Source organism: Amblyomma maculatum, chromosome 10 (assembly GCF_055883805.1).
Source record: "Amblyomma maculatum isolate TAMU_Amacu chromosome 10, ASM5588380v1, whole genome shotgun sequence".
Lineage (NCBI taxonomy): Eukaryota > Metazoa > Arthropoda > Arachnida > Ixodida > Ixodidae > Amblyomma > Amblyomma maculatum.
In genome coordinates, this window is record NC_139353.1 from 53068296 (window position 1) to 53089846 (window position 21551).

A 21551-nucleotide genomic window follows, 5' to 3' on the forward strand; every position below is an offset into this window, starting at 1 on the left:
AGTCGACGCAGAAGCGTATAGAACCATCTTTCTTCCTCACTAGGACAACAGGAGAGGACCACGGACTGTTAGACGGCTCAATCACGTCATTTTGAAGCATAGTATAAACTTAGGCTTCAATAACTCGGCGCTCGGTGGCAGACACTCGATAGGGACGCTGGCGCAGAGGAGCATGGGAACCGGTGTCAGTGTGGTGGGCAACAGTTGATGTGCGGCTCAAAGCAGGCTGATGAGAGCCGAATGAAGAGCGGAACTGATAAAGCAGTGCGGGGAGTTCAGAGCGTTGAGGGCCAGGAAGACTGGCATCGATGGAGCGGAGAAAAACGTCGACAGAAGACTGGTCCAGCGCAAGAACAGGCGGTGTGAGTGCAGCCACGTCAGCGGGCTGCGAAGAGGGTGTTTCGTCAGCGGTGAGAATAGAATCCTTGAGCTGGATGGTGCTGAGGCATTCACCGCGACGCAGGGATATGGGAAATGAGAACGGATTAGAAATCCAGAGCGCGGTGAGGCCAGCTGATATAGAAAGTACGGCATAAGGCAGGGGAAGACTTTTGTGGTTTATAAAGGTAGGTGATGGGGTGAAAAGTACATCGGTACTGCGGGAAAAAGCACAAGCGGTGGGCACAAGGACGAAAGAGCACGCAGGAAGATCAGTATCTTCGGCAACAACGACTTTGGGATAAGGAACGTTCGGCGACGGTTCGTCTAGCGCAAAAATCTCCAGTTCGGTACGAGCACAGTTTATCACCGCATTATGACGCGATAGAAAATCCCAGACCAAGATAAGATCATGCGAGCAGGAAGGCAAAACGACGAACTCTATTGCGTATATATACGCAAGAGTTCTCCGTTATATATACAAGGGAAGGTGGCAGCAAATTTAGGTGTTGCCCACCTGTATATAGAAGTCACCATTGAGTTGGCCATACTAAATTTAGGCTAGACAACCTTTGGTCAAAATCGGACAAAGTAAAGTTTTGGGTGTCCAGGACCGAGCCAAATTTTGGTGGTGGCCGACTCAAATTGGCAGGTCACCTCTGAATTAGCCATACTTCATCGAATTAGATTAGATATCAAATTCTTACGGTCAAATTTTAGGCGTCCAAGGGGACAAAGTTAGGGATGGCCCATTCAAATTTAGAGGTTGAGTTGGCCATGCTCGGATTAGATTGGGCACCAAATTTGGTGGAATAAAATTTCACGGTCCAGAGGGCCAATTTTCGAGGTGCGGATAGGCACTTTCACTAAACTTCCTGAGGAGACCTGTCGCGGACGCCATCTGCGAACTTTCTCGCACCATGAGTCAATAACCCTTACACATTAAAAACTGCGCACTAACTCGCCACAATACAACGGCAACAATATAACAGCAGCTGCATCGCTGCTGGCTGCCCGATGCCCTCAGATAGGTAGCCTGAATGTTGCAAGCGCCGTGGCTCAACATGTAGGCTCCCTACCCCCAGATAGAGTTACTATATCGCCTATATAGTAATTCTACCTTCAGAGTGTACGCAGCGCCGCCCCGCGTCCGCTGGCAGCTCAAAAAGCTCCCTCATAGAGTTAGGGCGGAGTATCATGACTAGAAGAGTTGTGCCGCTCGTTCATTTAAACTGGGTAAATACGCCACCTGGGCGAGTGCGGGCGAGGTCCGCGAGCGTAGTGTCGGGCGAATCCACCAGGCGGCGCGAAAAAAAGTTGCGTGGCATAGAGGAACCCACCCTTGCTAAAGACACAGACCGCAGCCGCGCCAGACAGGCTGTCGAGAACACCGAGCAACAAGCAGCCAGACTAGCTCATCGCGGAGAAGCTTACCAGGCACGGAAGCGAACCTAGAGCGAAGCAGCAGCAGCGCCGGCGGCTGCGGACGGTGGCTTACGCTCGTTCAACTTGGTTCAGGGATGGTTGAACCTCTACAATGTTTTGCGAAGTTCGACGAGGGGTACCTGCGATACAACGTGACGCAAGCGACTGCTGTCTTCAACAGCTTGAGTCAGAAGGATGACCAGCCGATCAATGTGTTCATAGCCGAACTGAGCACCAAGCTGCAAGGTGCGACTTCGTTGACAAGCATGACCGTCTCCTTGGTGACTGGATTATTTATTTATTTATTTATTTATTTATTTATTTACATATACCTTACAGGCCTCCAGAGAGGCATTGTGTAAGGGGGGCAAATACAAAGATATATCCGCTAAGTGGGTAAAAAACAAAATCACAATCGCAAGTACAGGAAAACAGTGGTAATTATACAAATCTATAAACATAATAAACAATATATCGAAATGCAGAGGGAGTTATAAGAAGTAGGTAGTCGTGACACAGGACTACGAGAAAGGCTGTTCTGTGAGATAGACCTGACACTGGACATCGTAAAGTTTAGTGTCATGCTTGCCTTCACAAGTCACTGCAGCACCAAGTAGAGATTTTTGTTGCGCTCTGATTCGTCAATCACGAAATCAATAATATAAATCACGTGGTAAATCTGATAAATCTGACCTCGCACACATCCCAAGCTTTTCACCTTCCCATGCTGGAAAACTTCAGGAACTGTTGCATGGCTGAATGGACTATCGAGGCAGCCTGAACGTAGCTAGTTTTGAACTCTTAAACCAGCGGTTCCTGCCAGTTGATGGTGTTGGCATAGGTCTTAATTACTGCCGTGACACCTGCAAGTTGCGCGTAATTTTGCTCCACTGTAGGCGTGATCTACATCAGCACTCTGTGGTTGAACATAGTTTAGTGCAGAAATATCGGAACGGAACTGTCATTCGTTTGGGCAACTATCACTGGAGCACGTCCTGGTAGATCATGCACAGACAATCGCATTATTCTACTGGAATATGAGGTATAGGCCGCACCCGTCTGTTGCATGAATGCGAACGGTTGGACTTCCCAGAGGAAATCTATCCTGTATTGGATGTGCTGTAAAGAGGAAGATAGGCAGATAGGCACCGGCACCTCGAGCACAGGGGGAGATCGAGGCGTTGACTGAAAAGCTAGGATTGTCGGTTTACGAGGTTTTCCTCCGGCTATTTTTGATCACACACCCCATTATATAGCATATTCTTTAGTCCGTCGAAAAGGAAAGAGTGGTTACTTTGCCTCCAGCTGATCTGCCCCCCCCCCCCTCTCCAATCCCTTTCGTTCTGTGTTGACTTCGTTTGAATACGGTAGTCCCCGTGAATCGTGTACTGCAGGCCTACCCATAGTGGATAGTTTCTTGTGCCTTCTTTGCATACCATGCTACTGTTGTACACAACTTTCTTAGCGGGCTCAGTGGAGAGAAGCCCGTTACAAAAGGTTCTCCCAGCTGGCGGCAGTGTTGGTAAGTTACACCCATCAGGTGCAATAGATGGGATGGCTGTTACATCTGGCCCAGTGCCCACCTCGAGCATAACGTGTAAGTTGAGGACTTAAGCTGTGATGTATCACATATCACACAAACTTAAATTGCTTCTATACTTCCAAAGAAAGACAACTTAGCAGATGGAATGGATTACTGTGGCTTCCCGAGCCAATTCGGAGAAACATATTAAGCTGTCCAGCCTTCATGCAAACTTTGAGTTTCTCTCCAGCAGCGCATTACTGTGCTACGTGGTTCTGCAAGGTTTTGCAAGCTGGTGCACAATCCACTTAATTGCAACCTGGGCCAGGAGGTCGAACATGCTGAGTCTGTGGAACTCAGACGATCGGTGCCTTTATTCCAGCATTTATGATGTGCCTTTATTCGGGGCCTTTCCTCGGTAAGAAAAAAAAAACAAAATCTGTAAAATAATGCGCCATAATACTATAAGCAAAATGACATGTTTTAGTATTTCGAGTTCTGAAGACTAGGTTTCAGGTAGTTGCACATCGTACAGGTTGAGGAACGGGGTTTCCCTCCGGTTGCTTGCGTTTTGACGTACTGCACCCGTGTCTAAGAGTATATGTATTATTGGCCATGCCTCAGTTGGGCTTCGCATGTCTTCACTTCGAACCCGGACTCCTGACACCACCTGGATATTATGAGACCTACTGAACCACCACCGCTGCCATTATATCGCGTACCGAGAAACGTGAAAGGACACCGACGATTGAGTCAGCTCTCAAGGAAACCCGAATATCCGAGACGTGTACGTCGCTTCCCTGAATGATTGCACGTAAGTGATGAATGGTGGTGATGTCCGCCATATGTATTCCCCTTGGCTGACATGGCTGTTCCACGAGGGGAGATCGGCCAGGAGTTTTTGAGGAATACCAAAAAGAATGGTCGAATATATGCTAATGTTGGGAGAGCGGCACGAAGGAGAGGTAAATGACGTCCTGTTCTTCAGTTACAGGTGACGAAGTGCGTCATACTGCCATGCGCTGGTTTCCACATCGGCCAAGAAGGGGGTGTTATGATCGGGCTTTTAGCCGCGGTTAGCGCTGAATTTGCAGCGGTCAACGGCTGCAGCCGATCGAGTGTTGGCGAGCGCCTGACGCGCCTTGACAAATCCGACTGCTGCATCGCATGGTAACGGTGAACTGAGGGGATGCCTCGACGCTGGGCAAGTCTAAACAAGCTCCATACTCCGTTGTGCCTCGGCTCGCCACCGGCACCTTGCCTTGTCAGATGGAAGGGAGGATGCACCAGGTGCAGTCCTCCTGTGAGGGTACAGACAGAGGGTACAGACAGCGGAGCCCTCTCCTCTCCCCTCACGCAACGGCAGATTCGATGTGGGAGACCAGCGCGTTCGCTATTGGACCTCTCGGATCGTCGCCGACTGCGACCTCTGGATTGGACAAATCAAGTGCCAAAGTTTTCCTGGCCTATAGACCTTTGCAACGAGGGCCTCCTGGGCGTCACCATATTGCTCGCTGGGCTGTTGTGTGCGCCTGACGTCAACACGGTGGAGGCGGCAGCAGAACCGGTTTGCAACAGTCCAGAGAGGAGGCGTTTCGACAACCTCCTCGCCCGATGCAAAGTTATATAAAGCAGGAGCGTTGCCTTTGGGAGGAAAGACCGTCGAGGACGTCCGTCGAGTGATGTACGGCTCGCCTGGTGGTGCGTGGCGGAAGCTCAGTGGCCATCGTGGCCAGCTAACGGAGCCTTGACATGCCAGACCCTGATAGCGAATCGCGCGACAGGGGCCAGCGTCTGGGCATCATCATCAACGCTCGCTTGGGAGAAGAAGAGGTAGAAAATTGAGCGCAGCATGATGCACACACCACGTGACCGCCGTCGAAAGGGGCAGCGCAGTCGACAAGCCCAAGGGTAGAGTAGTTGTCATGTTTCGGCACGGTGGCCAGCTTCCCGGAGGCGACTCTACCGCAGACTGCCGCCTCCGCACGGTGGACGGCAGCGAGTTTCGGGTACAGCGAGGGTTTCTTAGCGCGACGAGCCCCTACTTCATGGCCCTGTTCAGCGAGGAGCTTGGCTCAACCAGAGACTTCGTTATCGGCGGCGTCAAAGGCTCTGCGCTCGACGTTATGCTCACATTCTTATACACAGATCAGGTCAGTATACTGATATGCTTACTTCCTGCCATTTCTTCCAGGAACGGTTCAGGGGAGCTTAGCTGCCGGAAAAAGGGTATCTTTGCTAAATGCTCCCATGTGAGTGGCCACGTGCATCGAATATATCTGACAGTCTCTCCAAAAGGTCCTTCTTTCGGAGCTCCTGAAACGTAGCGTCTATATTTAACACAACACGGCAGCAAAAAGAGCTCCAATAATGTACAGTGCCCGTCTAGAACCTTCAGGTTTATTCATTACTGGTACCTCCGGTTTGAAGTTGCTTAGGACCCCGTTAGCACGGTGGAAGATCATTTTCGCACTAGAAATTTAAAAAGAAGTATCACACTATACCACGCAGTTAGGAATTTGTTGGCTTCGGTACTGACACCAATGATGCACTCGCGTCACATGCTCCTGTGCTTAGGCGAGCGAAAGAGGTCCGCCGGAGGCCTTGCGGAGCTACAGGAAAATCTAATCTCGAAATGGGCTTCTGGCAAAAAGTATCCCAGACTTCCCTTGAAATATCAGTCGTAACAAAGGGAAAGGCACGATATCTGCGAAGTTCAGTGTGAGAACCACTGATTTAGAACACAGCATCTCGAATAATGGGCTTTCCTGACGGTGCCCTACGTTACCTATACTCATTGCAGCTGTTCCTGAGCGCGGCGAATGTCCTGGATGTACTAGACGGCTCAGACAGGCTCCTTCTCTACGAAGTACGGGAGAAGTGCCTGCAGCTACTTCTTCGGTTCATGGCGCCCCAGAACTGCCTGAGCCTGGCGGCGATCACGAAGCGCTACAGCTGTGCAAAATTTACCGACGCGGTGATGGCCTACACGCGAGCGCACTTCGACGAGGTGAGCGGCCGACCACTCGCAACCCGCTTCTTAACGTCAATCGAAATTAGTCAGACGCGGGAATAATTCCGCCCCAGTGACCACCAACTATTCCTTTGTTGTGCTGTCAGCCGTGGTATTTGCTCCTGAAGATTGTCCCAGCATCATCCGTCAATCTGTCTTTGCCGAACTTCCTTCCCTATGCATTCCATAGTTAACCGAAGGAAAAATCCGTGTTCCTCATCACTCAGCTGACATCTCATAGCCATGCACATTCCCTCTTAATTTCAGCTAGTCTATAGTTAACTTTGTGCAATTCCTTAATTCAGTATCATTTTTTTCGTCTCGTAGCAGCACGTTTGCGCTACCTTAAAATTAATCTGTTGGTCATAACGTACATATAGTTTATTGATTGCGAGGAATAAACCCCATTTGCGAGAATAAAAGCGACGGATAAGAAGGCGAACTGCCCGTAGCTAGCGACTGTCTTAAACCGCTCGTCACACCATTAAGTGACTCCCGTTTACGACAAAAAAAAATCGTCAGAGGCACTTAGAGTGAGTGAGTGAGTGAGTGAGTGAGTGAGTGAGTGAGTGAGTGAGTGAGTGAGTGAGTGAGTGAGTGAACTTTATTAATTGCTCGGAGATCTTTTTCTTCGCCTCTTCAACCGAGGCTGACGAGCGGTTGGCGCCCCCAGTCCAGGGCACCACTGGCTTTCGCCAGTTTGCGAGCTCTTGTGACCAGGTAGAGCTGAGCCTCCGGGTCAGAGCTGGCCAGCAAAGCCTCCCACTGTCTTTCATTTGGGTTTTCAATTTTTTGCAGTTGATGTGAGCTGCATTCCCATGTTATGTGGTACAGGGTAGGGGTCTTCCCGCACCACGGGCACTCGTCTCTGAATGTCGTGGGATGCATCATGTGTAATATGTGTAAATTAATGAAGGTGCCCGTCTGTAGCCGCCTCAGATCTATGGCCTCCTCGTTGCTGAGCTTTTTATGCGGCTCCGGATATACTTTCCGCAAGCCTCTGTAGTGTTGTAGTATTGTGGTGTAGTCAGGGTCAAGCGGAATCAGGTCCTCTGTCCCGAGACTGTTGGGCGCACGGTAGGTTGCATGTCCTCGTGCTACCCTGTCTGCGTACAAATTCCCCGTGATCCCTGCATGCCCCGGAATCCACACTAGTGTTTGAGTGTATTGTTTTGTTGGCTCGCTTATGGAAGAAAGGATTTGGTGCGCTACCTTAGATAATTTACCCCGTTGAAAATTTCTGCATGCGGACTGAGAGTCTGACAGTATCGTCAGACTCTCTCCCGTTTCTCTTCCTTGCCTAATGGCCAGTGCGATAGCCACTTCCTCTGCCTCCGTGACTGTACAGTTTTGGATCGAGGCGCTAACTACCTCCCGGCCTTCGCAGTCTGTGACCGTGGCTATCGCCCTCTTTGCGTTGGTTTCGTATAAGGCTGCGTCGGTGAACCTTGACGTGTCTTGTTGGCCGAATGTTTTTTCATAATACTCTGCCCTTGCCTGCCTTCTTCCCGGGTGTAGGCGGGGGTCCATGTTTCTTGGTATGGGCCGAACTCGGTACCAATTTCTGACTTCCCGCGATACCTCTCTTGTCTTGTTATAAGCCTGTAGGTGTGTGCTATATCCCAGTCTTTCCAACACCCGTCTTCCCGTCCTCGTTTGTAGAAGTCTGTTTAGCTGTGACTTGATTTGGGCTTCTGCTAATTCTTGTATTGTATTGTGCAGACCCAGAGCTGCTAGTTTGTGGTTCGGTGTGTTCTTGGGGAGCTTGAGTGCGGTCTTGATAGCCATTTTGATGATGGCGTCCGCTCTGTCTTCCTCTCCTTTGGTCATATTGAAGTAGGGTAGAGCATACGCTACTCTGCTAATAACGAGGCTCCGGACCAGTTTGAGTGTGTCGGGCTCCTTCATCCCCATCTTTTTGCTGGTCACCCGTGCACTCCGATCTTCCTTAAGTGCGACAAGGCAAAATACTTTCCTGCGACTCTTTGGACTCATTTACTTCTTTTTTTTTTTTGCAGGCTTTTCTTTTTATCCCTCGCCTTTTACACAATTTTCACATATTTTGCACAATTTCGACGTCCGTGGCTGTTTTGACGTCTCTTACTATATCGACGTCCTTGGCCATTTAATTGTCTTCGAATTTGACTTGTTTGGTACTGATTAACTAAACACAGCATATAAACGAAATTTTGCACGCAGACATTTTTTAGTTCTCTGCCTCATACTATCATTCTTTTACCTATCAATTCATTCCTCGACAGTGACTGACGCCCTCCGCGGACGCACAAATCCTGTCCACACTCGCCTCAGAACCGCCACTAATCTGATGAGCTGCGCTCAAACTTCGCATTAGGAAGTAACGTAATCTTCGGCAAATTTTTTTGTCCAACTAGATTTGAAATTTAGTTATACAACTCTGCTAGCGCTTTTCTTCTGTCCTGTTTGCGCGATTTTCAGTTATGGTAGAGAGCCTGTAGCCCCGCCGGGGTGGTGCAGTGGTAAGACGCCAGACTACTGTCCGGAGTTCCCGGGTTCGAACCCGACCACGGCGGCTGTGTTTCGATGGAGGCGAAACGAAGTGGCGTCCGTGTGCTTTGCGATGTCAGCGCACGTTAAAGATCTCCAGGTGGTCGAAATTACTCCGTAGGCCTTTACTCAACACCACCTAGACTACTCGAGGCCTCTCCGCTCCTCCGTGACGTCATCACACTACGACGAACGCGGAAGCTGCGCGTTGCTGCGTGCTTATTCTTGTTTCACTAGAATTGTGGTTGTTGCCGCATGCGAAAACATTCTTTGGTGTTTTAAGCCCCGTTGTTTAATAATAATAATAATAATAATAATAATAATAATAATAATAATAATAATAATAATAATAATAATAATAATAATAATAACAATAATAATAATAGTTGGTTCATAGGAAAGGAAAGGCGCAGTATCTGTCACACTTGTTTCTGTGGACACCTGAACCGCGCCGTTAGGGAAGGGAGGAAGGTAATACGTAACTTTTCAGTCGGCTCCAATATCGAGAGTAAACGTCTGTGTATTCGTGCAGTGGATGTTCTAAAGAAGTTCAGGAAACAGCACATAATCTAAATGAGTTTATGAAAAGCCAGAAGCACTGCTTTTATTGTGCCAGTGTTAGTATAACGCTACGGATATAAACATATCTTCAGAAAGTCAGCTCTATAAACACTGGAACATTCTGTAGTCTCTGTACTCGTTTTGGAAACAAATATCAAGAAAGTTTCACAATGATTTCATAGCACTCAAAACAAGTAACTCCACGACCAGCAGAGGACTTTATTGTTGGCTGTAGAATTGGTTTCAGCTCAATAAATACGTAAACTGTATCGAGTATGAAAGTATTTATTAAAATATGCAAGTTTCGAGAAAAACTTTGACAAATGTCACAAAAACAAATCAAAATTATCAAGGCTTCAAAGTGTTAATTTTACGCTTTTGAGCGATCTTGGATTGCACAAGCCGATCGTTTCTTGTCTTGCAATAGTTCTTTAACAGGACATTGGTTGCTGCACAGAGCGCATATTTCATCACTTGCTGCGGGCTGTGACCATTTTCGCATCTTTCAAAATTTTCATATTTCATCAGGTTGCTTGTCAAAGTAAAAAGAACTTTTTGGTTCGCCAGTGCATGGAATTGAATTGCATGATTTTCACTACGAAGTTTATTAAGCACGATCTCGGCTGTCACTACAGCATTTACGACAGCTTGTTTTGGAAATTTGAGACCTCCGCGGGTCATGTTCCGAACAATTTCATCATTCTCAATTTGAATGTCGCGGTCTTCAACTAGGCTTGCTCTGCAGGCTGTGCATGAGAGCTTCTTAAGTGCAGCGTGTGCACAGTAACCGGCCACGTATGTAGCGGCAGCAATAGTTGGTTCCTTGCGTTCGAAGTCGTCATCATTTACTTCTATGTTGAAGCTGCCTAACACAAGCTCGTCAGTTTTAATTTCCGGCGCCCCTTCATCCATTTCTGGAAGTTCCAGGGCTGTCTGGAGACGAAGCTTTCGTTCTGATTCGTACACTTGACGAATAGAAATGTGGTACTGGGATCCAGATAGTTGTCTGTATTTGCCGAAACGCGCCTCCAAGCAGTCAGTCTGGAATTTCCCCAGGAGGACGTAGTCAAATCCCAGGTCGTGGAGGCAGTAGCTGATGAGGTTTACCAACGCTTCCGTAGTGAGTCGAAGCGCACTGTGCGTCTCCCGTGTTAGAATTCCAGTATCAAATTTCAAGCTTTGCCACAGGTCAAGCCATTTCAAGGTATTCTGAAGAAATTCAACTTGCGGAGATGATGTTTGTGTTACAGGACTCTGGAACACATACTTGATGGGTTGAGAGCTTTTTCCGAGAGCGTCGGAGCAGCCTTGATCAATAGATCTTGTTCCTTTAGGTGAAGGTCATGCAATGACTTGAATGATGCGGTCAGAATTTTCGGCGTTGTGCATAGGCCCAGATATTCAGGAAAAACCATGCATGTTCCACAGTTCTTCTGATTGATCCAGTTGTTGCGAACACATTTTAGCAGGTGAACGGGGTCAATAACAAAAAAAAAAGAGGCCGTGTGGGATCTGATGGATGACAGTATGAGCTGCTGAGTTTTGACGAAGTTCCAAAGAAAGACATTACTTTACGGTTGAAGGGGTTGTTGTCTGTAATAACAGCAACAATGCGAAGTCCAGCCTCTTCAAGTTCATTTATGATTTTTCGGAGGACAGTATTCAATTGTTGTGCATTTATTTGCTCAACTGGTAAAATGTGAACGACGGTTTTTTGCGATGAAAGAAGGCTTCGAATAATGAAAACGTGTGCCGTTTTCGCAGCATTTGAGCTGTTGCTGGCCGTGCCGACAATAGTGCCATCCTTATAGTCAAAATATGTCTGTAGATGTATTTCATCCATCATTAGAACCGCACATTTCTCATGATCTTTCATTCATTGTTGTCACAACCTTTTTTGCATGCGACAGGAATGAGGCGTCCTGCTGCTCAGCTGCTGGACTGACGGCATATGAACAGCAGACACGTCTGATAGTTGATTCATGCGGCAGAATAAGACCTCCGTAGCTTCTCAAGTATTTATAGGCGTGAGGAAAAATGGTGAATAGAAGGCCAGAAAATACGAGCAACTCAGAAGAGTAGCGGGGCGATCTGCTGGAAAGAAGGGATACTTGTTCCAATAAGAAGGTCAAAGCATCCTGTCGCTCCTCGGTTTGCAATTCTTGGTTCAAAGCATCCTCAAGAAGGGACTGCACAAGCGTCAGTGTGCTATCTGTCTTATCCACGGGCTTGAAGGCAGACACCTTATCAAATCTCTCAATGGCTTCCAGTATATTTGTTAGGCACCGAATGTCATTTAGTTTCTGGAATGTTTACACCATCAACTTTGGTCACCTCTACGTCTTGAAAAAAACAGCCTTATGGACAAATCATTTGTTACTTTAACTGATTTTCTGATAGCTGGAGCACAAACAAGACCGACATTTAGAAACAGTATGCACTCAGGATTGGAAACAACTTTCCAAAATTCCGAAACCTGGATGCGTGGAAGACCGCTTAACAGAGTCTGAAAACTGTCAATTTTGTTGCTGTGTTCTTCCTCTCGGTGCGTCTCAATGGACTGGTTGATGGCTTCCTGTATTGCAGCTGCTTCAAGACGCGCCTTCTTGTCATCTGGGGCCTCTCGAGAGGCACTTGTAGCTGGACCAGAAAGATACGCTGGGCAGTTTGGGAGTATGCTTGGTACTGCGTCAGGTAGAAGTCGTACCAATTTAAGCTTAGCTTCAATCACTTTTCCTGTCTTCACATCCACGTAACTTGTTTTGTCGACCATGTCCGCAGGCTTAAAGTGACGCTCGCAGACCTAGAAGGAGAAATGAGACGTTAGGAGGATGCAATACCTGAAGGTAACAAAAAACAACCAGCAGCCCTATCTTTTAAGGTTCTAATGATCGCAATTTAGTTTAAAGTCCGCGCGCACTAAATATCAGTAATACTGTGTCTCTAAGTCACATTCACGTAGTATAGAATAAGGTTCGCACCATAGCTATGGAAACTTTCTTTTTTAAGGTGGAAGCCTTTAATGGATCATACTGTCATGGACTAAGTGTGTCCCGCTTTTGCGGCAGCTGTCACTTGGCGTTCCTCGGTGTGCTTTCAAGTGTGGAATTCAGATGTAGGAACGCTAGACAAGATGAGACTTCTGGAGGAAAGGCGCAGTATCCGTTACACTTTCTCCGACAAGTGTGCGTTTAGATGGTACGCCATCGCGATCCTGTCGCGTGGCGTTCCTTGGCTCACGTTCAAGTGTGGGATTGCAGATGTCAGGAACGCTAGATAAGATGAGATTTCTTGGGCTTTCGCCTTCCACTACTTTACTTGCTAAAGTCCCTCGTTATTTTTAAGGTATGTATCACGTACACATAATCTCTGAGTATCTATGTAGCGTTACTGATGCAAAGAAGTTGTCGATAACAAATATTAAAGAGGAATATTTGCCTTACCACCGATCGCTTTCCTGGTGTGAAATCGGCACAATGGATGGCTTTTATCCACTGAGCCCTTCTCACTGGGTCCGATGGGAACGTGAAGACTCTCTGTATCCCCACCATCATAGTTTCCGCGGCACCGCGGTACACAGCAATGTACAAGCATTCTCAAAACGTGCACACTTGATGAAAACACTGCAGCATCAGCGCAGACCTGTCACCGCCACTGATCCAGTGCTTATTTCTAAAAAAAATCGGCAAAACTTTTGCGACACACGTTGCACAAAGGCGAAATCTCGCACTGCAGTTGGAGCATGAACACCAACACCTAGACTAACCACTCGCACCCCTCGCACCCGCCTCCCGGATATGCGCCGAGACGGGAGACGACGAAAGAGTTCCGTCGTAGTGTGATGACGTAGGCGCGAGGAGGAGGAGGATATGAAGAGGCCTTGTAGTCTAGGCGGTGTTGGGATAACTGGGCCACTGATTTATTTCCCCGCCGGGGTGGTGCAGTGGTAAGACGCCCGACTACTGTGCCGGAGTACCCGGGTTCGAACCCGACCTCGGTGGCTGCGTTTCGATGGAGGCGAAACGAAGAGGCGTCGTGTGCTGTGCGATGTCAGCGCACGTTAAAGATCCCCAGGTGGTCGAAATTACTCCGTAGCTCTCCACTACGGCTCCTCTTTCTCTCTTTCCCCTTTCACTCCCATCTTCCTCCCTTCCCTTACGGCGCGGTTGCGGTGTCCACAGAACACAAATGAGACAGTTACCGCGCCTTTCCCTTCCTATAAATAAATCAGTAACTGAGCCACTGATTTATTTTATTTATTTATAGGAAGAGAAAGGCGCAGTAACTGTCTCACTTGTTTTCTGTGGACACCGCAACCGCGCCGTAAGGGAAGGGAGAAAGGTGGGAGTGAAAGTGGAAAGAGAGAAAGAGGAGCCGTAGTGAAGGGCTACGGAGTAATTTCGACCACCTGGGGATCTTTAACGTGCGCTGACATCGCACAGCACACGGACGCCTCTTCGTTTCGCCTCCATCGAAACGCAGCCGCCGAGGTCGGGTTCGAACCCGGGTACTCCGGCGCAGTAGTCGGGCGTCTTACCACTGCACCACCCCGGCGGGGCGTAACTGAGCCACCTCCGCTGCCTCATGCGGACAGAAGAGAGAAAGCAGAGAAGAAAAGAAGAGGAAGAGAAAGACGCGCTTCGTAACAGCCGTCGTCCACCACTTAAGCGGTGGCGGGTGCAATAACGGCCTATAAAATTTCGGTGGCGGGCTAGCCCCCACCGCAAGTGGCGTTGACCTACCGTACCAGCCCCGTAGGGCCAGAAACAGCCACCCTTTACCACCTCCTTACGCCCCCCCCCCCCCCCCTGCCTCTTATATGCTCAGTGGTGTGGCGTTGGAGGAAGCGTCAAAAGAAGGGCGGCGCACGGACGCCTGGATCGTATTCCCGGCGGGGTTAGCTTCGTGATTGATTTAGTGATTTATTAAACCTGTAATTTCCACCGATTTAGGAGGCCCCCTACTCCCCGCTCCTGGCACGCAGTCCAGGAGCGGGGCTGAAACCTCCTGAAAAGTTGAGCCCCTCCTGAAAAAAGCGCTGAAACCTCCGCGACTAAGGACTGGCGAATATACATTGGTTCGCGGCCTCAGCCGTCAGACGGACGGCTTTTTGCTGGTCAGCGGGGACGTCGTTTCACAGCAGGGTCACCCAGGCTTCTGTACTTAATGTTGTCCCTGTAGCGTCCGAAGAATTAGGACATTCCCAAAGTATATGGTCAAAGCTCCCGCTCGTTTCGCAGGCTTTACATTTCTCATTTTTTCTCTCATCTATCTGGATGTGAAACAACCAGACAGGGATTGGGAATTTCCGGCTTGTAATAGCCGCCGAGTGCGAGTGCTAAGCAACTCGGGGGATGAACTACAAATAATGATTGATGACCTAGACAGGAAAAGTAGAAAGGTAGGCTTGAAAGTCAATATGCAGAAGACTAAGGTAATGTTCAACAGCCTAGGGAAGGAACAGCAGTTTACATTAGGTAGCGAAGTACTGAAAGTAGTAGGCGAATATGTCTACTTATAGACAGGTAGTAACCGCAGATCCGGACCATGAAAAGAAAAGAATAAGATTGGGATGAAGCGCATTTGGCAAGCACTCGCAGATTATGACTAGCAGCTTACCGGTATCACTCAAGAGAAAAGTATACAACACTTGCATCTTACCTGTACTCACCTATGGGGCTGAAAAGTGGAGGCTAACCAAGAGGGTTCTCTTAAGTTGAGGACAACCCAGAGGGCTATGGAATGAAAAATGGTAGGGGTAACATTAAGAGATAGGAAGCGTGCAGAGTGGGTCAGAGAAAAAATTACCGACGATTACGTTACTTCCTAATGCGAAATTTGAGCGCAGCAAATAAGCTGTGTAAGGGGTTTATTGGAGCACCAAGACCGCAAGCAACGTCCGCAAACCAAAGCGACGGGGGTAGCGTTCGAATCAACAGTGCAGTGCCAACAAGGCTCCGGCTCCACTTCGTCTACCTCTTCGGGTTGGCGCGCGAGCTGATGGCGATCGGGATTACTACAATACCCCCCGGCGGAAAAGGAGCCATCCTGGCGACTCATGGTGAGGAAAGGGTAGGGGGATCATAATACGGCTTGAGGCGGTCGACATGTACAGTTTCTCGGCCGCGGCGGCGATGATCTGGAGATGGGTTCAAGGGCTCTACTACGTAATTGACGGGAGAAGATTGTTCGAGAATGCGGTAAGGTCCATGATAGCGCGATAGGAGTTTGGATGAGAGGCCGGGTGCAGAGGAAGGCACCCAGAGCCAAACGAGGGCACCTGAGGGATATATATGAAGGCGCTGGATTTGTAGGGTCCCGGTTATGCTTTTGTTGAGCCTGGTTCTCCGTTGTGAAGGAGCGCGCCAATTGTCGGCATTCTTCGGCAAATGTGTGCGCTTCAGACAGTAGAGTGGTCTCTGAAGCGTCGGGGTGGTAGGGCAGGATAGTATCCATGGTGGACGTGGGTTCACGACCATATAAAAGAAAGAAGGGGGAGAACCCAGTCGTAGTGTGCGTAGCCGTATTGTAGGCGTACGTTACGAAAGGCAGCACTTGGTCCCAATTAGAGTGAGCGCTATCAACGTACATGGCTAGCATGTCACTAAGAGTGCGATTAAATCGCTCAGTCATGCCGTTCGTTTGGGGGTGATACGCTGTGGTGCTCCGGTGAATGATCTGGCACTGTTTGAGGAGGGCTTCGACAGTGTCGGAAAGAAACGCACGTCCGCGGTCACTGATTAATTCTTTCGGTGCGCCGTGACGAAGAACGAGGCGATGCAGAATGAACGAAGCAACATCCCGTGCGGTGGCAGACAATACCCCTGTTTACATGAATGCGACGCGCTAGGAATCGGTTGCGATGCGATGCAATGCGCTATCTGTCGCATTCATGTAAACACGGTTAATGGGCGACACCGCGTTCCGCCACCACCGCGCTAGAGATGATGCGCTACATGTAAACGCTGTCGCATCGCATTAACGTGAGGCGCTACGAAATGCGATGCGATGTGATGCGCTACTGTCGCCTTCATTTAAACAAGGCTTGCGAGGCCGATGTTTCCACGTAACGGGTTAGGTGGTCAACGGCTACGATGACCCAGCGATTGTTAGCCGACGTGATCGGAAGCGGGCCATACAGATCGATACCGACACGGTCAAAAGGGCGGCTGGGGCAAGGCAATGGCTGCAACGGAGCGGCTGGCTGAGGGGATGGATTCTTGCGACGTTGGCAGGCGGTACAGGATCGGATGTACTGACGAATGAAGCGGTACATGCCGCGCCAGTAATATCTCATACGCAGTCGAGAATATGTTTTCATGACACCTGCATGGCCGCATTGGGGATCGGCGTGGAAAGAGGCGCAGATTTCAGCGCGGAGATGTCGCGGAATCACGAGAAGCCAGTTTCGCCCTGTAGGATGGTAATTGCGGCGGTATAAAAGTCCATCACGAGTGGCGAAGTGGTGGGCCTGACGACGAAGTGCACGTGAAGGTGAAGGTGACAGCTCTGCGGGCGTAGACAGGAATGTTAAGAGGGAGGATATCCATGGATCCTTCTGCTGCTCAGATTTCATGTTGGTAATGTTGAGCGGCGACATATCGTAGGCACAAACGAAGCCAGCCGTCGAGTCGTTAGGAAGCGGTGAACAGGAAAGGGCATCAGCGTCGGTGTGCTTGCGTCCAGATCGATAGATGACGTGGATATCGTACTCCTGAAGACGTAACGCCCAGCGGGCGAGGCGGCCGGAGGGGTCTTTGAGGGAGGATAGCCAACAGAGCGCGTGGTGGTCGGTAACAACGTAGAATTGGCGACCGTAAATATAAGGACGAAACTTGGTAATGGCCCATATGATGGCCAGACACTCCTTATCGGTCACAGAATAGTTCGATTCCGCTTTCGTGAGGGTACGACTAGCGTACGCGACGACATACTCGGAATATCCAGATTTCCGTTGAGCAAGAACAGCGCCCAGACCTACGCCGCTTGCATCAGTGTGTATTTCGGTCGAGCAGGCAGGGTCAAAATGGCGCAGTATAGGGGGAGAGACCAGTAGACGGCGTAGTGTACTGAACGCAGCATCACAGGCTGGTGACCAAGAGGAGAGGTTCGGGCCTCCGGCGAGAAGTTGCGTTAAAGGGGCGATGATACTGGCGAAGTTGAGGATAAAACGACGGAAATACGAACATAGACCGATAAAACTTCGAAGTTCTTTCAAGGTTGTGGGCTTGGGGAAGTCTGCGACGGCACGAAGTTTGGTAGGATCCGGTAGAACGCCATCCTTGGATATGACATGACCAAGAATTGTGAGCTTGGTAGCGACAAAGTGACATTTCTTCAAGTTGAGCTGTAGGCCGGCTTCAGTAAGGCACGTAAGGACACGCTGAAGGCGCAGAAGGTGGGAAGGGAAATCTTTCGAGAAAACTACAATGTCATCTAGATAACAAAGACACGTTTCCCATTTGAGCCCACTGAGAATGTTATCCATCCTTCTCTCGAAGGTGGCGGGGGCTTTGCACAGTCCGAACGGCATCACATTGAATTCATACAAGCCATCGGGAGTGATGAAGGCTGTTTTCGGGCGGTCAGCGGAAGCCATCGGTACTTGCCAATAGCCAGAGCGCAAATCTAGCGACGAAAAGAACTCCGCTCCTTGCAAACAATCTAGCGCGTCGTCAATTCGTGGTAGTGGGTAAACATCTTTGCGGGTTATCTTATTCAGACGCCGGTAGTCCACACAGAAGCGGATCGTGCCATCTTTCTTCGTCACCAACACGACGGGGAAGGCCCAAGGGCTATGAGATGGTCGTATGATGCCCCGTTGAAGCATATCGGCGACATTGTCACGAATGACGCGGCGCTCAGTGGGCGACACGCGATATGGTCGCTGCCGCAGGGGAGCATGAGGACCAGTGTCGATTGCATGAGAAACGGTCAAGGCGCGGCCCAAGGAAGGCTGGGACACGTCAAAAGATGCACTGAAGCGCTGAAGGAGGGCGACTATTTGGTCCCGTTAGGCGGTCGGAAGGTCGGTCGCGATAGCTCGATGAAGGGCGTCGACAGGAAGCTCATCACTCGTAGCAGCACAAGACGTCAGGGCAGCGACGTGAGGAAAAACTTCAGGTTCGGAGAACATGTAAGTGCGATCAGGGTCCAGCTCTTCAATGTAGCCGAGGCACTCCCCGCGAAGAACAGCCGTTGGGCAGGGAAAAGGGTTGGAAGCATAGATGACACAGCTGTCATCAGAGATTGTTAGAACGGCGAAAGGAAGAAGGAGGCGGTTATGGTGGGCAGAGGCGAGTTTGGGCGTAAAGAGAACAGGACTAGGGAGGGCAGATGTCGAAATAAGGGGAACGAGAACAGAAGAAAAGGGAGGAATGTCGGTGTCTGCAGCTACAAGGAGTTTAGCAGGGCGCACAGGCGGGTCACACAGGGAAACATTACACACAGGGGAAAGCTCAGCTTCAGCACGGGCACAATCAATCACAGCACTGTGAGTTGACAAAAAGTCGTAGCCGAGGATGATGTCGTGGGAGCAGTCGTAAAGCACCACCATCTCGACGAGATACGTAATGTCTTTGATGCGAACTCGTACCGTGCACGCTGCTACAGGGGTGATTCGCTCTGAACTGGCCGTACGAAGCGAAAAAGCAGAAAGCGGCGTCGTGACCTTGCGAATTTTGCGGCGAAGGGCATCACTAATTACGGAAACGGCAGCACCTGTATCCACCAGCGCGAGAACGGGAAAACCTTCTACGAACACTTCAATGACGTTGGCGGGAGAAGGCGGAGGACCTAAAGAGTTCGTCAAACGCGCAGTTCTTGCCTCCGGAACTGCGGCATTTAGTTTTCCCCTTGCGTAGGGCCCTGTCGCCGGAGCATTGGCGAAATGGAACGTCGGCGAGGCGAAGGCGAACGGCGTGTCGAGTACTGAGCCCGAGATGGAGACGATCCAGAAGAGACGTTGCTCAGGGGCGGCTCGCGATCGTAGTGGTACTGACGGACTGCAGTGGTACTGACGGACTGCGTCCTCAGGATGAGGCGGGCGCTGACGGCAAAGGCGAGCGACGTGACCCGGGAGCCCGCAAGCATAGCAAATTGGGCGATTGTCGGCGGTTCGCCATGGGTTCGTAATGCGGCGTCGCGGTCGAGGGATCTGAGACTGAGGGGCCATGAAACGAGGTGGAGCATAAAATGTAGGGCCGTTCTGGTAAGATGATGTTGGAAGCGGACCGCGCGTTCCAGCGGTTACTTGCGCGTAAGTGAGTGGGGCTTGCACAGGAGCGATGGGAACACTCGAAGGCAGCGCTTCGGCGACTTTCTCCTCGATAACTTGGCGGATAGCCGGCGAGATGGATGGCGCGTTGGCCGGCGCTAATTGCGAAGTGCAGACGGTCGGCTGAACTGGATGGAGGAGGGACAGCTGGCGTGTAACTTCTTCGCGGATGAAGTCTTGGATATTCTGCATAAATTGAGACTGTTCCGCAGACGGCGTAGCCAGTGCCAAGCCAGCAATTCCGGCAGGTGTGGCAGCCCGTCGCGTAGAAGCGCGCTGCTTTCGTAGCTCGTCAAACCTCTGGCACAGTGTTATAATGTCGGATACGGAAGTAGGGTCTCTGGCCGACATCATATTGCCACACCACTGACCATCTTCTGGCGCCACCAAGTGGCCGAATGTCTTGGCACGTGGCTAAGCGTCTTCCTCGTCTCTCTCGAGTTTTCGCTTGATTAAAAAGGGCCAGCTCGGTTGTTGTGCTGCTTGCTACGTGTGTTGGTGACATTTGGTGGAGGTGCTGGGTAAGATCCCATGTACGTTGCCCCCGAGGACGTCAGTGACGCTGCTCATCAACGCGTGGACGCGACTCCTGTCCATAAAGCCAGCCGTCGCCTGCGAGGCCTACAACCTGAGTTTGAACCACTGTCCACCCCGCTACGAACCATGACATCCACGACGAGCAGCCAGACAAGCCAGCCTTCCAGCAACGCCCCACCGTTCGTCCTTCTCGCACCGCGATCACCGCCATCATTTCATGGTGACCGGTTAGAGGATGTGGAAGACTGGTTGGCCAGTTTTGACCGTGCGGCTGCATTTAACCAATGGGACGACGAGCGAAAACTAATGAATGTGTACTTCGCGCTGCAAGATTCGGCCAAGACGTGGTTCGAGAACCACGAGGCGTCCTTTGTCAACTGGGCAGCCTTTCGCCGTGAGTTACTTACAACATTCAGCTCGAGTGCGCGCAAAGAAAATGCAGAGATTGCGATTCGTTCAAGGTCTCAACAGTCAAATGAGAGTGTGGCCATGTTTGTCGAGGACATGACGCGGCTTTTCAATCGGGCCGACCCTACCATGCCTGAGGCAGCGAAGGTACGGCACCTCATGCGCGGGGTGAAGGAGTAGTTGTTCGCTGGCCTCATTCGCGACCCCCCAAGAACTGTCGCTGATTTCGCAAGAGAAGCTACCAGCATGGAACGTTCCCTGCAGGAACGGAGTACCCAATACGGCCGCCAGGCAAGCGTAGCGGCCACACCCTGCTGCGCGTCCGTGCTAGCAGCCAGGGACGAGGCATTGCGGGAGCTTGTGAGGAGCATTGTCCGCGAAGAGCTGCAAAACCTCCATTTGAATGCTCCCTCTGCAAATAATTATTCTACCGTGGACGTCATCCGTGATGAAATTCGGCGAGCGGTGCAGCCACCACCACCACCAGCACCACAACCGGAGTCATGCATCATGACTTATAGTGATGTCTTACGACGACCTGCTCCCGAGCCAAATCCATTCCGTCCCGTTGTCGGACCACCGCCTCGCTACATGCGCCCCGTCGAGCAGCAACAAGATCTGCGCCCCGTCGAGCCACAGCAATACCAGCGTCCCGCTATTAGCAAGGCGCACTTGTGGCGCACGCCCAACAGACGGCCGCTCTGTTATCACTGCGGCGAACCTGGTCACATTCTTCGCAATTGCCCATACCGGAGAATGGGCTTGAGAGGATTCCCACCAAACGCGCCTCGACCGCGCTATGGCGAAAGGCCACAGGAGATTGAGGAGTACCTGGCTGCTAACGAGATGCAGCCAACGTCACCACAACGGCGGTCGCGATCGACATCTCCGAAGCGTTTTGCTTC

At 50.3% G+C, this 21551-nt stretch overlaps 1 pseudogene; it reads right to left on the bottom strand.

Moving 5' to 3' along the window:
* Positions 1 to 9735: 9735 nt before the first annotated feature.
* Positions 9736 to 11055, bottom strand: LOC146176426 (uncharacterized; annotated as a pseudogene).
* Between the last annotated feature and the right edge of the window lie 10496 nt (positions 11056 to 21551).